Here is a 15,613-nt window from a genome sequence, read left to right on the forward strand (position 1 = left end):
GAAACCACTAAAAAGACTGGATGACACCGAAAATAGTTGAGCTAATAACTGAAAAAAGAAAATACAAAAATAAAGATGAATATAAATATAAAACCATCAAGAATAAAATCAAATATGAAATCAGAAAGGCTAATTAGGAATGAATTAACAAGGAATGTCAGGAACTGGAAGAACTCAGCAACAAATATGACACCTCAAACTTACATAAAAAAATTAAAGAACTTACAGGCAACACCAGACAAAGAAGAACACTCATAACAAGAGATAATAATGGAGGAATACTTACTAAAGAGTGTAAAATAAAGTAAGTATGGGAACAATATATAATCCATCTGTTCCATGACGAGAGGGAAAATGAACAAGATATAGGTGAAGAAGAACAATACCTACAAATTTTACCCTCAGAAGTAAAGAATGTCCTACAGAATGTAAAACAAGGAAAAGTACCGGGCCTGATCAAATTTCAGTTAAACTGTTAAAAGCCGGTAATATAAAGAGACTCACCCGAATTCACAACCACATATATGTAGAGAATCCATGTTTCTCACATGGTAAATTAAAGGGCTCAGGCGAAAATTCGATTTGGTTCCAATACTGTTATTTGTAGGATTTTTTTGTAAAATATTGTTTTGAGAGCTCGGCAAAAAAAATTAAAGTCTTGAAGTTGACTGTTTTTGCACAGAACCTCCAAAAAGTACACAAATAAAGTAACATTATTGCGTTCAGCATTTATTTATCATAAAATAGAAACATAACTTTATTTAAATCAAGTCTAAAAAACAAGAAAAATAATAGAAACCACAGGAAAAATAACAAATAATATGATAAAAATTAAAAAAAAAAAACAACTTTTCAGCAAAGTAAATGGATCAACATAATATATGTATATAAAACAAGAAATCTTCAGTTTCAACTTCGCCACTGTCACTGTCCAGTTTCTCTTCTTCTTTTGGTTCATTTTGATTTTTGACTCGTATTTGTTCGTAGTACCAGTTATATATTGGAGGTACGTATTTATCTGCCAAAGACATCACATTTGCTATTTTTTGGGTTTTTTTTTTAAGTGGAAATGCATTGTAGAGTTTAGTACTTGGCCAAACTAAAACTGCATTAGGTTTTTTGATGACAAATGATAAACATAGCGTGATACTTGCTGTAACACTACACTGTATTATGTTTTTTCTTTCATATTTAAACAGACGATACTTGGAGATGGTAATTTTTTTTTGTTGGTTACTTATGACTTTTTTAAAAATGGGTTTAAAAGTATTTGAAAAATCGATGATCATATCCTCTTCTTCTTCTTAAAGTGCCTATCCGTTCCGGATGTTGGCGATCATCACGGCTATCTTTACTTTATTTATTGCAGCGCGGAACAGTTCAGTGGTAGTCCTGATCATATCCTGGTTAGCGTCTATTACGCGAAACGGTTTTGACGTTGTCTTGACTAATTTTTTCTATTCAGAAGGTAAGTATATTATTTCTTTTTTTTTGTTTTTCTTTTTTAATCAGACCAAAGCAACGGTCGCACGGTAGAAAGCTGTGACCAGATTCCGGAAAGTAATGTATAATTTGCTGAACATTCCTATTGAAAGCATTCATGAATATGAAAGAACTGCACTATAGTGTGATTTTTGTTTTGGGCACAAGAGATGTCCGAAAATGAATAGAGGGTCGAAACAGTTGCCGGGACAAACTTTGTTAAATAGTGATGTAAAAAACTTACCACTTCGTTACAACCTTGTTTGGCAGTGAGCTCATCGTACATATAAAAAGTAGTCTCTCTTTTCTTAACAGAATGTACACACAATTTTTATTGACATAACTGCCTTTTATAGAATACGTCGCCTAAAGGAATACGTGGCAGTGGCAGGTTTTGTTGGTAATCAAAGCAGAAGGCATCAACTGATTCATCTTTGTGAGCAATATTGGCATATTCTCTTAATTTGGTATAAAATATTTCGGCCTTCGGTAAGTGTAGACGCTTTTCAGTTTTCAAGCGAGTTTTAATTTGTGCATTGATTTCTGTACATTCTGTACATATTGTCAACCTTCCTTTTTAATCTAGATTTATAAAAATTTTGACTTTTCTATTCTGTCCTGGTTTAACGAGTAACTTTTTTATCCAGTTGATTTTTCATACAAAGTCTGATCTCCATATGAAGCTTTTCGCAATAGTCGAGCCCTATCTGTCATCAGTTGCCTTTTTTAATTTCTTTTGTGTCTCTAATAATAAAGTTAACTTTCCATGCTTTTTTTAATAAAATTTTTTTAAATTGTGTACTTAAGCTCTAATTAAAATAAGTTACTTTTTCTCCTGGCTTCACGTTTCGTTATATTTTTTACCTCAGCGATAGAATAAAAATATTATATCATATTATAGAATACATATATTATATCATATCAATAGAATATATTACATCATATTATATTGTTTTCTTGTTAACATACTATGACATTTTTGTGACTTTTTAATGTTTGTATAAATTTAGAAAAAACTGAAAAACAGAAATATTGCACGAAACGTTTTCTATTAAAAAGATTAAAAGATTTATTTTAATTCTCCTTGACCGATATCCTCATTTTATAAGGTAACTTATTTTTAAAATAGTACGAAAACAATAAAAAAGAACCTGACTACGCTCAAACCGAGAAGGTTCTTCTTCCGGACGCCTTACGCCGCTGGGACTCGTCCGAGTGAAAGCTGTAAGCCCACTTTTCTAGCACCGAACTGAACAGCTACTCCAATATCCGGGAAAAACAAAAAAAAACTCCAACTAAACTAAACTGAAATCCATTACCCCAAATCAAAAATAATCTTTATTGTATTGACTTTTATATTCCTTTTTCCTCCAGCGACTAAAAATAAAATCAAAGAAAGCTCTCATTAGCTTTATTCTGATTTGATAAACAAAAAGGCGGTTAGGACAAGAAAAACTAGCCCAAATGATGATAATTAGCGAAAGGTGTTGTACACTTTTTGTGACCTTGGAAAATTAATCGAAAATTATGTATTTATAAAAAGAATATTGGGATTGTACTATGAATATTCCAATGAAGAAATAAAATTTAACTTATCTTGACGAATATATTATATGCAAATAGTAATGAAGAATCTCCTTACATTACCGAATTGATTGGATATTGAAATGAGAAAGTGTACTTAGGAGAATTTCTAATAGAAAGAATTCTGAACGTGATTTGATTGATATAATTAGGGTAAAATTATTGAATAAATGATATTAATATGAAACTAACAATGGTATTAAAAAAAATTAATTACTTTAATTAAAATGAAACTCACCCAACGCAAAATTATTCTACTAATTAAACTAAAATCTTCTTTTCCCAAAAACTTCTAATACTCATAAAAAACACGCCTTCTATAAATTAAAATTGGCCTCTGAATAAACTTAAAATTTTTCCTTCTAACTTGCAACCACGTGGCGTTGGTCGCTGAAGGATCAATCCTCTGCCCCGTTCAAAGGTTGGATATAAAGCGACTCTTTACACTTTTAAAATCGTTGGCTTCCGTCAGTTCCAAGCTAAGCGGAAACGGCAGGTAAGCAGTTTGACCAATTGATAATACAATTCCATGTATAGTTAGTTGCATAATTTACAGGCAGAATTAAGTTATTTTAAATCTCTCAGTAACGATAAAGTAATCTTATAATTACTAATAATAATTAGGAAAGATAAGATAATTTTTTTAAAACTTACATCACTTACAATCTTGTTTACAATATAAATATATATATATATATATATATATATATATATATATATATATATATATATATATATATATATATATATATATATATATATATATATTATTATGTTTCTTCTTTCCCAACCAAAGAAAAATAAATAAAAAAATCCATCGAAATAAAATTTTAAAATATCATTATAAACAAAAATGTATATTTATAGTAATTTAAGATAAGATTTAGTGTAGATAAGAATAGAAATTTGTTTGGCAAACAACCTTTTTCCGTTTCAAACAAAATTATCAAAAAAAACCTTTGTTTAGAATTAGAAGACATTTTACCTGTAAGTTAATCTTTTCATTGTTTGTATAGTCGAGTATTAAATGACCATATTCTAATCTTTTGAAATATGTATAAATGATGTATTGAAAAAACCAATTTTAAAGTAAGCTATTTAGTTTTTCTCTGAAACCGAAATTAGGCTTTTCCAAAATCATGGTAAACACAATTTGAGCTTTTGATTGGACGATCGTGTTTAAATGGGAATTTTGTGAGCCGATCATGAGACGGGAGAAGTTAGTCATATTTTGGTCATCGAAAGGAAACAGTCGTTTGTCTCAAGATAGGGTGTGGTTCGTGAGTTTGGATACCGGCGTAACGAAAAGAAGTGAATAGTTTGAAGAAAGAGATAACAAGTAGATTAAAAGAGGTCCTTGTATCTACCGTGGGCATTTTATAAAGTATATGTGAAAGTATTCTTACGGCATCAAGTTGACAAAAGGAGGTCCTGGTGTCATAAATAAATAGCTAAGTTTGGAGAAGTGAATCAGGTGTTTTTGTGTAGTCTGCAGGAGGTTTGCAGAGACGTTAAGAAAGAGCCGAGGTGCCAAAGAGGAGAGATCACATCCTTGAGGAGACTGGACTTTTCTGGGTATTTTCCAACATACAACTCAAGAAGAAAATAAGCTGTAAGTGTTTGTACAATTGAATTTTATATCTGTGAAGGATCGTTTCGACATCATGGTCATTAGCATTCAAACTTAAGAACTGAGGTTTTGTTAGGCTAATCAAAAGTTTAAAGTTTTGTTGTATTTTGTTTCAAGTGAAGAAAATTTTAAGTAAAATTGGTTTTTCACGTAATATAAATGTATGTAGCTTTATAATCTTATTATCATAAAAATTTGATTTATTTTCTTGTATGCTGATTGATAAGATAACGACAGAATTTAATAATTGTTTTATTCGTTCATATAAAACAAAGAATCGTAAATCTTTACGATTATAATATATTTGTATTCTTATCCTTTCTTCTCAACCCGATAAAAGACAACTAGAAAATCTTTTGAATCCATCGAACACAGGTAATATAAGGATTATTTTACTTTTGATAACAAATAAGTTATAATTCTTTTTTATTGGCTCAATAAACTAAGATTAAAGTCAAAATAAACAATCATAACAATATATATATATATATATATATATATATATATATATATATATATATATATATATATATATATATATATATATATATATATATATATATATATATATATATATTACTGACTGAAGTCTCAAAACTGTGATGTTTGTTTATATCGACAGTCAATAATATCCAGTATTTCTTGTATATATATATATATATATATATATATATATATATATATATATATATATATATAACTTAACTATGTAATTTTTATTAGAAAAATCACTGTACGCTGAAAAATACAATTGTTAGTCCGAACCTGTGGCGCATAGAGCAGAAATGTGAAATTGCTTTAAAAGTTGTGTCAGAATTGCTGTTAACTCTATTTGCGCATTCTTTTAACCCTTTGTGAAGAACGTATAATTCACTTTGTTCTGATTTTCATTTCGACTGGGCGTTTGTGACTTTTTATCGAACACTCACAAAAAATCAGCAGCGAGTTACGCGGAACAATTAATAACGGTGTATGTTGAGTGTAATATACAGATCGTGAAAGGTGTGAAATCATGTGGATTTTAACCTGATCGGTCCAATATTGAGCTAAAAAAAAATTGTCAATTAATCTTTTTGGTTCAATGGTTTATTGTACATTATGATTTATTTACTACCTGTAGGTAGTACGCTTTCAATAATCATATCAAGAATACAGCTAACAACAAAAATATTATCGACGCTTATAAGGTAAAACGTATAATACGGCACTTTTTGCAAAATAGACTTTTTATACCGTTATATTCAGTTAATTTTTCTATTTATGTACAAAGGGGATTTAGGCTGTTTGAACTACTTTTTTGGCGTATTAAACGGCGTATATTTTATTTTTGGGATTGTTTTGAAGGTGCAGCTATGTCTTATGCACCTAAATTTAATACACAAATATGTTATCTGTCATATAAGACACCTAACAAGTTTGCTACTAGCAAATAAGTCAATTTTACCTTCAGGTATTAACGCCTTATAGCCGGGTTAGTCATTTTATATGGCAGAATATATTTTGCATAGTGGTGCCTAAAACAGTTTTTTGATAAAATAAAGGCAGATATCGAGCACAGATTTATTAATGAAATCTTGCCCAAGTACTTTCGCTCCCTAGAGCATCTTCAGGGGCATCTGAAATAAGTCAAGAAACGTTTTTTTAAATGAAGAAATTGATGAACCTCGATAAAAACTCGAAGTTAATGGATGATAAAAGTTTTTTGTGATTAACGTTTTAGACTTACTTCGTCAATTTTGGGCTATCCAACAATTGTAAAATGTCATAAACATAAAATTAAATATAAAGTTGAACATAACACTGCACTAAACAAGGACAAACAGTTTAAAATTATTTAAAAAAGTCGAAGCTACATACTGGTCGGCAACAGGAGAGAGAATTTCTCCCGGTATTAACGGAAATGTTAAGGTGACATGTGACACATGACAGCTTGGATGGGCAGTCACAATTATGTAGATGTGATCTGCACATTTCAAAATTCTATGTAACTAAGCATTGACCAAAGGTCCAACTGACACTACTATAGGAAATCAACTGATGAAATATGAAATTATATAGAATATTTTAAGTAGATTTCATAATCCAGATCTCACACTTACACCTCTTCTTCTTCATGTGCCTTGTCCGTTCCGAACGTTGGCAATCAACATGGCCACTCTGACTTTGTTTACGGCAGATCTGAATAGTTCAGCAGATGACAATCCGAACCATTGCCGCAAGTTTTGGAGTCACGAGTGTCTTCTCCTCCCTGGACCCCTTCTGCTGTCTATTTTTCCTTGAACGATCAGCTGTAGTACTCTATATTTATTATGTCTCATAACGTGGCCCAAGTATTCTAACTTTCTTTTCTTTATACTTATTCCTACCTCTCTCTCTCTCTTTACCTATCCGGCGTAGTACCTCTTCGTTGGTCACGTGCTCAGTCCAGGATATACGTAATATACGTCGGTAAGCCCACATTTCGAAGGCCTCTACTTTTTTCATCAATGTTGAGGTCATTGTCCACGCCTCCATTCTACCAACCGAAGAGTTATTTCGTTACTGGTATTTACAAATTTGTATGGACTTTTTGGGTGAATTCCCACGTAAGTTTCTAAATTAAATGTGCAAAACGTTTTTGCGTCTACCAGAGCAAATGTTTGAATGCCATATTTGGCTGGTCTGATTGGGATGTACTGCTTAAACGCACAACGTCCCCTAAATGCTAATAGTTGTTTATCTACTGTAAGATACTCACTAGAAATGAAATTATTTTGAAAATTCACCAAAAATATTTCCAGAAGTTCTCTAATGGGTGCAAGTGAAGAAAAACGTCAAATGTGTCTGAAGTTTTTATTATCTACTTTGAATATATCACAAAGATATGTTTATCACATACTTTCTAATGCTTGTTGGCTAATGGTTTCAGAAAAGAGGGTATGCGAGAAAAAACTATTCCTCTGAATAAAACAAAGGAAGAAGTCTTGAACTCTGCAAAAAACTTCTTTACACGTTTGCCAGCAGTGCCGTCACACTATGCAAGAAAACACTCCACCTAACTTTATTTGCTCAATGGGTTTAAGAACATTACAAATCTTTATAATCTATATAAGAACAGAAAAATAGAAAGAGGTATAGATGTTGTGTCAGAGAGGTTATTTAGAAAAATATTTACGAATAAATTCAATATTGGAATTCATATTCCCAAGAAAGACAAATGTGTTGGTTTTGAAAATAACCCTAGGCCGGAAACAGCAGGAGTAGAAAAGCATGAACATAATAAAGAAAAAGTTAAGGGCAAGAATAGATTTAAATTTCATTAAGAAAATTATGAGAAAAATAGAAGTGTCTTGTGTCTCGTTCGACTTACAGAAAGTTTTAAATACACCGTACATGAAAAGTATTCTACTTTATTACTACAAAAAATTGGCATTGTATAACTTTACTTTATATAAAAGTACAATAAGCAAAGGCCTCTGCTATTATTGGAATAAAAGCCTAGGAAAGAGAGGTGCTAATGAAATAGCCACATGTATAGTATCGTTCATGAAAAAAATTAATGACTGTGGGACAATCACGATGGTACTGCTTTATTGTGACTCATGCTCAGATCAAAATAAGAACCGTACTGTTTTGGCCTCTCTCCACTATATCTTATTGTCCTGCAAAAATGTAAATCTGATCTAGATTAATTATCTTCTGATATGTCATTCTTACATGCCAGTTGACAGCATGCATTTGTTATAGAAAAAGCATAGCTAAGCATATTATTTGAGCACCTTCACAATGGCCAAGTGTTTTTGAATTAGATCGTAACATTCTTTAACTTTATGCAGTTCACCACATGCTTCACAAAGATTTTACGTCATGGGATGACATATCAGACAAATATTTTAAAGAAAATCTTGCAGGAAAAATAAGTAAAATTAGAGGCGCTACATTCAAGAAGTTTGAACCAACTAAAATGTATGAAAAGTAAAGAATTCGCCAAATTGCGGAAAACTTATATCCAATTCCTTTATCAATTTCCAAACAAAAATATAACGATCTGAATAAATTGTGCCATTCGAATGTAATACCCTTGCAATATCATAATAAATATTCAAATCTACCTAGAAGGTATTTTCTCCTCTTATGTAAGAATAACTGAAAGCATTTATTGGTTTGCTTATATTTGGAGCCTGGAAAGCTAAATGCCTGGAGCCAATATGTAATTTAAGGAACCAATATCTACTTTTATGTCGTCCTGTAGTATCATCTACCATCTCTCGCAACATATTCCAACTGATTATGTGCTTCCTAAGATTCGACAATTTTGAATCAAAAGAAGAACGAAAACGCACTGATAAATTTGCCGCAATAAGAGATATCTTTGATGGCTTTGTATCAAATTGCAAGAAATCTTTGAACACTTGTGCAGGAATAAGCAGTTAGTCCCATTCCGAGTCAGGGCTCCTTTTCGGATTAATATGAAGAGAAAACCAGACAAGTACGGTTTAAAGATTTCGAACTTGGCTGATTGTAGTTCGGCATATACAAATTTATTCAGATAAGCTATTTTATGAAAATAATGCAATATTACAAAATTTATACTAGTGGGTAAAGAGGGAAATAAACTTGAAAAAGGCCAAGGAAAAGGGTCGTGATGGATATGGTAAACTATTTATCTGCAGGATATGTAATAACTACTGATAACCTTTTTACCAAGTATTGAGTTCGCGGATATGCTTTTAGATAAAAATATAACCTAGTTTGGAACACTGTGCAAAAATAAACCTTATATTCCAAAAGCACTAGCTCCAACAAGATAAACGAAAGACTTTTCAAGTATTTTTGATTTTATGAAAGTTAAAACCTTAGTTTCTTACACCCTAAAGAAAATACAGCGGTATTCTTTTGTTGACAGAACATAACGATGACAAAATAAGTGGAAAAGAAAATATATTGTGGATACAACATGTATATTGCCAAAAGGGTTCACGGCTCAAAGAAAAAATATTCGATGGCCTATCATAATATTTTTTCATCTTCTAGACATTGGTGGCATTAACGATTATAAATAAACTTTTGATGTTGAAAAATCCAGATTGAAAAATTAATCGTTTATATAGGAGAAGACTGTTTGTATTGGAGTTGGGTCAACAATTAATTAAGGAAAAAATAATGTGTAGTTACCAAAATAACAAGTCGTTACATTCAAATGTCAAAAACCTTGTTAAACATTTCGCTGGAATTAAACATAAGAAATAAACAACTTGTTCTAGTTGTTGCCAGGCAGCAGCAATGTTTTTATGTGCAAGTTTGATAATTAAATTATTATTTCAAATGTCATAGCATCCTATTTTTTGTCATAATTCTTTTTCTGGATTTTATAGACATTTCATAATATTTTTTCAAATGTGTCTAATCGTTTATCAATGTTTTCAGCAAATCTGCTGGAGTACTTACATTTGCACTTCACTCGGTGTAAGTTTTTTACCGTGAATTTATGAAGCTTTAAATAATTTCAATTTGTTGTTATAGTTAAACTTATTCCTAAGGAAATGTAAAAAAAAGATGGTACAGTAGACGTTACAGTAGACTAGCGCGAAGATTCAGACTATGTTTTCTTTATTTTTAAAATTAAACAAAGTAATTTTAATATTTATTTATTATTTATATTTTAAACAAATTTAATAAATTATTATGTTGCTCCTAACGCTACCTACTTACGCTTTTGTTGAATTTGGCGTTTTATATAGCAATACTCTTATTAAGCATTGTCCATAATAATTATCGAAGGGTTTACTTTAATAACTGCTTTTTCAACCAGTGTAGAAAGTTAACTTAATTCATTTCTCCGTAGTAATCAGATAGTTTGGCTTTTGAAGAACAAATCGCTTATACACCGTCAATAAATCCATCCTTACTGCCAACATTGAATATAATATATCTGTAAAAAAAGTAAAAGTTTTGCATACTGAATAAACCCAATGCTAATAATAATAATATATAATTACCGAATTAACTAATGTGATGGACCTTTTACCATTTTTTTTTGTAGTTTAGGTGGTGATTTGAAAAGTTCAGTATTTTTAACAGTTTGATAAATATTATTAACTTTAGATACACTTAGACTTAAGGCTGCTATAAGACCCTAAAATACATAAGAAAACATTGTAATATAAAATTACATATTCTAAATTCTTTAGAAGACACGCCATTATTTCGTTCTTAATATCATCAAAATAATCTGTTAAAGGAAACTAGATTTTGCAACGATTATTAAGTTGTTTTGGGATTTTTCAAATACAATATAGAATAATAATCAATTTGTTGAAACCAAATAATTTACTTAAGATGCCCTGGGTAATAGGACATCCTCGGTTTTTAGTGAATGTGGTTATGCCACCTAACTGTAGGGGTAGCCACATCTAGGCTTTTCTCCCTATTTACTTTACTGACTCTATTGATTTTACTCTTGAGAGCCTCTGGTATGGTTCCTAGCATTTGTGATTCTTCATTGAGTCTTTTTAGTATGACTCTTTCCGCTATCTTGCTTATAGATGATAATAAGCTGATAGGTCTGTAATTTTACGGAAATGTGCCGTTTTTACCAGGTTTTGCAATGATTATTACGTGTGCCTCTTTCCACCTATCTGGAAAATATCGTAGTTTTAGCATGCTGTTTATTATGTTAGTGATATAAACAACAGCTTTTGTTGGTAGATTTTTCAGCGCCCTATTTGTGATGTTGTCGGGTCCTGGGGCTTTTTTGGCATTTGTCATTTTTATAAGTTCCTTTATTTCTTCGGGAGATGTATGTGTAATACCTATTCTGCCCTTTTTCCTTCTAAATCTTCTCGCTGCTCTTTCTACCTCTTCCTCAAAGTCTATGTCATCGTCGGGGTGTTCGTTGTTTCTACACGCCCTTTCTAATTCGTCCTTCATGACTTCGGCTTTGTCGATTTCCGTATGGACAATCCCGTTTACTCCGTGTAGGGGAGGTATGGGTTTCTTGTCCTTTCGGAGGATTTTAGATAACTTCCAGAAGGCGGATTTGTTAGGATTTAGCTTATCGATATAGGAGTCCCAGCTTTCATTTCTATGATTTTGAAGTTGTTTTTTCACTTCCCTGTCTAGCTCATTTGCAATCCTTTTGTCTTCTACCGTTCTTGTGCGGTAGGCTCTTCTTCTTTTCCGGTTTTTCTCTTTAATTAGGTTTTGAAGTTCTATACTTATATCCCTGAATCTTCCTCCTTTTTGTCTTGTGATTGTTTCGGTTTTGGAGCTGGCATCGATAGCATTGTTTATTGCTTGTTCTAGTTTTATTACACTATCTTCTAGTTCTGTAATATTATTAATTGTTGGGATGTTACCGATGTTCTCGCTCACAATTCTTCTGAAGTTTGGCTAACTTGTCTTGTTTCTGTTGTGGGGCTGCAAATAGTTCAATTCTATTGCGCCCAGGGTCAGGACGATTAGATTATGTGTCGAATCGCCTTCATTTAGAGAGTGTTTCTCGTATTGTTGACCCACGTTGTGTAGGATTGCAATGTCAAGATACGTAGGGAGTTCTCCGTGAAAACATGTCGGTTCTGTTGGTCCGATGACATATGTGTTCGGTCTGTTCTCGAGATGGTTGCAGAGATATCTTCGGTTTCGGTTGGTCGTCCTGTCAAACCAATTGGGAGATCTAGCATTTAGGTCTTCAATAATTATAGTTGGCTCTTCTGAGTTCAGTATTAGGCTCAAATCTTCGTTGAAAATCGGATCATGTGGTCTGACGTAAGCTGACACTATTTTTAGTGTTTCGTTATTTCACCTGCGTGACAACACTTTCTGGGGGGGGGGGGAATATCACTCATATTGCCGTAAGGCAGTGAACAAATAGTTCATAAGATATAAGAAAATTCTACTTAGACGACTCTGTTTTTTTTCCACCGACTGACCGCTGTCAGTACGGCTTACTGGATGCCGTCCCAGGTACCTCGCGGTAGTTCACTCCCTGTATTCACAGTGAGGGATCCTCTTCCTGTTTCTCACACCTCAGGAGCAGGGGCCGTTTCTGTTCGACCTTGTCAAATGTCAAGGCCTTACAGTGTCATCCCTGACGACACACTGAGGTGATCCCGAATTCTTCGCAAATGCAAAGCTATTATAGCCTCCGCGAGGAGCCTATAAAAACAGCTCCTCGACGGTTTAACTAGTAACAACCTCGCATCCGCTTTTCGCTAATATGTAGGACAAGTGCCTATGCCACACTCGGTGTCTTACCCACCGGGAGCTGAAAAGCTCCGTTGACAATAGGTCAGTCGCCCCCACCTAAGCACGCTTCTCTCTTGAGCACGTCCGTACTGTTCGACTGCTCGAGTCGAACTGCCAATCCATCAAATATCATTTAAATTTAAATTAAACCCGGATGAGTATCGTATGATTTTCTAATCTATTTAATTAAAATTACTATTTTTGGAGTGCTTAGTTTATACAATTGTCTCATAAAATTTATATTACTATAAAAAATGTTTTTGCTTATATAATCAATATAACTCTCAAATTATATTTATAATTATTTACATTTTTCTTGTTATATTATTGTGTGGACGGCTATAAAAAATTGAGCAGCTTTGTATAAGTGCCGTATTTTTAGTGGTGTTAAGGAAATTTCAACTCTAAAGGCATTTGTCCACTAGCAAGTAACTTGCGACAGTTCTTGCGAGAGCGACTTCTGCAAGTGTGTACACATAACGCAAATATTGAGGCAAGTTACTCTCTGCAATTATATTGTCGAGAGAGGTTTGTAAAGTTTTGCGGAATAAATGTCGGAGGTGTATACACTGAAGCTTGGAAAATTTTGGCAAGTAGTTCAAGATCAGAAGTTGAAATGTCGGCTGAAAAAGTAAGACGTGCTGCGGCGTGTGTAGTAATTCTATTAAAAAACAAAGAGAAGAAAAAAAGAAATGTTTGGGTGAGAGATTGGATGTTAAGAAGATCTACACATGGTTTTTGTGAAACGTTATTAACTGAATTGAGGGACGAGGATCTTACAGAACTTAATAATTTTCTGCGTATGAGTGTTAATGATTTCAAAAATATCTTCAAACTTGTTAGCCCAATTATATCAAAAACTGATACAAAAATGCGTATGTTTCAGCAAGAGAACGTTTATGTGTAACCCTGAGATTTTTGGCAACAGGTAGGTGAAAATAATAATAAAATATCAGTCCAACGTATACTTATAGAAAGTTTTACTTTCTATAAGGTACATAATTATTGTTATTTTATAATTTCAGGGGACTCGTACTACTCTCTGAAGTATTTGTTCAGGATTCCTGTGTGTAGGATTGGCCGCCTAATTCCAGAATGTTGTAAGGTTCTGTATGAAGTTCTGAAAAATAAATACCTTAAAGTAAGCATGACATATGTTTAACATACAAAGTATACAATAAATTACCTTCTTGTAATCTGATAATAACAGGGCTTGCAGTATTAACAAAATTTAATTTCTGATATTTCTAGAATTGTTCTCTGAATAATTCTTTTTAGTTTTTATTGGTATGATGGGGACCACAGATTCCTTAACTCACATGCTACGTCACCAAAAATTTAAAATTCGTCAGGTGGTTTATCGATAATTTTCATTGCTTTCTCTAACATAGAAGCATGCTGTGTTTGTCTAGATATGGTGTTCTTCCTTTTATTGTTTTTTCCTTTAGAGTCATCCAATTCTATTTTTTTATCGGTTTCTCTTGAAAATTGACTACATTCATCTCTATTTTCAGATTCTGACTTTTCTGTTTCTGCTTGCTGAAATACATAAAGAAATATAATAATAATATGTTATTTGAAATTATTATTCATTATATTTTTTCAGGTTCCACAAACACATAAATAATGGGACAGGCACTCAAAGTTATTTGAAAAGTATTGGAACTTTCCACACTGCGTAGGTGCGTTATATGAAAAACACATAAAATTATAATTACAAAGGATTTAATAGCATGGTGTTAATGGCATTGGTTGATGCATCATATAAGTTTATATAGGTTGATATTGATTGTAATGGAAGAATTTCAGATGGATGCGTATTTAATAATTGCTCACTATCGCATGCTCTATCAACCAACTCTATAAATCTACCACCTGCTCAACCTTTATCAGGACTTATTAAAAATGTACCTTATGTTCTTGTATCTGATGACGCCTTTGCGTTAAAAACGTATTAATTTAAGCCTTATCCGTTTCATGGCCAACCAGCACCCAATCGCATATTTAATTATCGTTTGTCACGAGCTGGACGCATTGTTGAAAATGCATTCGGTATTATAGCTAATAGATTTCGCATTTTAAGAAAACCAGTGCAACTATCTCCAGAAAAAAAAACAATCATAGTATTCGCAATGTGTATTACACAATTTTCTTATGACACGTCGCGCTGGATCTTATGCACGACCAGGTACTTTTGATACTGATGAACAACCTGGAGAATGGAGGCATAATGGAATGCCAAATTCTAATCTATTGAACTTACCATGGGGACAAGCTCATAATTACACTGAATCTGCCAAAGATATGATGAATTTAAAGAATATTTTGTTTCCCCAAAAGGAGAAATACCTTGGCAATATCAACATATTTAACAATAATAATTAAACAAATAAATAAAAAGTATTATAAACACATGTATTTGATTTTCACTTACCAGGTTATTACCAGCTCTTTGTTCGGTGTGACTACTTCGAAAAATAAACATCAATGCACGGAAAAATTCCCAATTACTGCTATATAAATCTTTAGTTCCAGAACCACTAGGATTCAGTTCAGATTTTCGCAGTTCTTCATGAAATGGTGTCCGTAAATTGTGTAGTTGTGTACAAGAAATTTCACTTTCATTGCTTTTGAATGTCACTGATAAACTTTTTAAAGCATTTTGTTTTGTATTCTATTGCAGTAATCTTT

Source organism: Diabrotica undecimpunctata, chromosome 3 (genome assembly GCF_040954645.1).
Source record: "Diabrotica undecimpunctata isolate CICGRU chromosome 3, icDiaUnde3, whole genome shotgun sequence".
Taxonomy (NCBI): Eukaryota; Metazoa; Arthropoda; class Insecta; order Coleoptera; family Chrysomelidae; genus Diabrotica; species Diabrotica undecimpunctata.